General features: G+C 45.4%; 1 pseudogene; it reads left to right on the top strand.

Moving 5' to 3' along the window:
- Positions 1–544: 544 nt before the first annotated feature.
- On the top strand, positions 545–2098 carry LOC101573756 (annotated as a pseudogene).
- The last annotated feature ends 589 nt before the right edge of the window (positions 2099–2687 follow it).

Below are 2687 nucleotides of genomic sequence, written 5' to 3'. Positions count from 1 at the left end.
GTAAATAAGGTTTATATTTGGAAAAATCAAACACACGTGCATCCACACACAAGAGAGACTCACATGTCAGAAGAAGCATCAATGGAACTGAAGACTTAGGACAAAATAACAATGAGATCAATGTGCATCACAGCTAAGTGTGGTGCTACCAATAAATGAGCTATTCACTGAGGAAAAGAACAGTGTGTTACCTCCCCCTATGCCCCTGAAAAAGTTACAAAGCCATAAGATAACAGCAAAAACTAGTGAAACATAAAGCGAGAAACATTAGAAAAATGTTTTTAAAAGGCTAATAAAATATATACTTTAGGAAAAAAGACCAAGTAATTAGAAATAGGGATGTCACAATAAGAAAAAAAGAGATCCTATTTGCATTGTAGATAATTGTTATATTAAATGATATTTGAACTGTAATCCTATAAGTTTGACAAAATAAAAATTGTACATGAAATTTTACATACAAGAATAAGAATTAGGCCCAGACCTCGAGGCATCGGTGCTGTGTGGTGGTGGTATTTCGTTGCTTGTCGGCCTGTGAGCAGACATGGCCTCAAATGACTATACTCAACAAGTAACCCAAAGCTATGGGGCCTACCCCACCCAGCCTGGGTAGGGCTACTCCCAGCAGAGCAATCAGCCCTGTGGACAGCAGAGTTACAGTGGCTATGGCCAGTCAGCAGACACTTCAGGCCATGGCCAGAGCAGCTATGGTTCTTCTTATGGACAGACTCAGAACACAGGCCACGGCAGCAGTCAGCTCCCAGGGTTATGGCTCCACTGGTGGCTAGGGCAGTAGCCAGAGTTCCCACTCATCTTACAGCCAGCAGTCCTCTTATCCTGGCTATGGTCAGCAGCCAGCTCCCAGCAGCACCTCAGGAAGTTATGGTGGTAGTTCTCAGAGCAGCAGCTCTGGGCAGCCCCAGAGCGGGAGCTATGGCCAACAGTCTGGCTATGGTGGACAGCAACAGATCTATGGACAGCAGCAAGGCTCCTACAATGCCCCTCAGGGCTATGAACAGCAGAACCAGTACAACAGTAGCAGTGGCGGTGGTGGAGGGGCCAGTGGAGGCAATTATGGCCAAGATCAGTCCTCCATGAGTGGTGGCGGCGGTGGCTATGGCAATCAGGACCAGAGTGGTGGTGGCGGTGGCGGCTATGGGGGAGGCCAACAGGACCGTGGGAGCCGAGGCAGGGGTGGTGGTGGTGGTGACAACTGTAGCAGTGGTGGCTGTGAACCCAGAGCTCATGGAGATTGCCATGGAGGCAGAGGCGACATAGGAGGAAGTGACTGAGGTGGCTTCAATAAATTTGGTGGCCCTCAGAACCAATGATCATGTCATGATTCTGGACAGGATAATTCTGACAACAACACCATCTTTGTGCAAGGCCTGGGTCAGAATGTTACAGCTGAGTTTGTAGCTGATTACTTCAAGCAGATTGGCATTATTAAGACCAATAAGAAAACCGGACTACCCATGATTGATTGGTACACAGACAGGGAAACTGGCAAGTTGAAGGGAGAGGCAACAGTTTCAATTAATGACTCTCCTTCTGCTAAAGCAACTACTGACTGGTTTGACGGTAAAGAATTCTCTGGGAACCCTATTAAGGTCTTGTTTGCTACCCGGCTAGCAGATTTCAGTTGGGCTGGTGGCAATGGCTGAGGAGGCCGAGGAAGAGGAGGACCCATGAGCCGTGGAGGTTATGGAGGTGGTGGCAGCAGTGGTGGCGGCCTTGGGGGGATTCCCCAGTGGAGGTGGTCGTGGTGAAAGGCAGCAGCGAGGTGAGGACTGGAAGTGACCTAATTCTACATGTGAGACAATGAGCTTCTCTCGGAGAAATGAATGCAACCAGTGTAAGGCCCCTAATCCAGATGGACCGGGAGGAGGTCCAGGAGGCTCCTATATGGGGGGTTAACTACGGAGATGATCGTCATGGTGGCAGAGGAGGCTATGATCGGGGCAGCTACCCGGGCCATGGAGGGGATTGTTGGGGCTTCCGAGGGGCCCGGCGTGGAGGGGACAGAGGAGGCTTTGGCCCTGGCAAGATGGATTCCAGGGATGAGCACAGACAGGATCGCAGGGAGAGGTCCTATTAGTCTGGATCTGAGATTCTGGAACAACTTTTTCCCCTGTACCCAGTGTTACCCTTATTATTTTGTAACCTTCCAACTCCTGATCATCTATGGAATTTTTTTGTGTGTGTGTCGCACTACGTAATTGTAACCATACCTCTGGTTCTCATTAAAAACCATCATTTTAGTTGAAAGAAAGAAAGAAAGAAAGAAAGAAAGAAAGAAAGAAAGAAAGAAAGAAAGAAGAAAGAAAGAAAGAAAGAAAGAAAGAAAGAAAAGAGTAAGAGTTAGGCTATAATGACTAAAGTATTTTAAGTAGAATTCCAAAATTTTCCCCAATGAGCATCTGTTCCATAACCTTAAGTATGAATTTTAACAAAATCTTCAGACAAGAGGTAAGCTATGTATTATTTCAAATGACTAAGAAATCATGCAGAAGAGTGGGCCAAAATAATTTATAAAGTTAGTCTTGATTTGATAATAAACTAAAATAATGCTGAAGACATTTAACAATTCAGATATTTTAGAAAATCACTCACAACTAAATATCATTTGTTTTAAGAGCTCAGGAAAATTTTCACATTAAAACATATGTTAGTATTTTAACCCAACT

This window comes from Octodon degus, unplaced genomic scaffold (genome assembly GCF_000260255.1).
Source record: "Octodon degus isolate 3935 unplaced genomic scaffold, OctDeg1.0 scaffold00094, whole genome shotgun sequence".
In the NCBI taxonomy this organism is placed as follows: domain Eukaryota; kingdom Metazoa; phylum Chordata; class Mammalia; order Rodentia; family Octodontidae; genus Octodon; species Octodon degus.
Note: the sequence above shows the minus strand (reverse complement) of the source record. Positions and strands in the feature narration are given on the sequence as shown.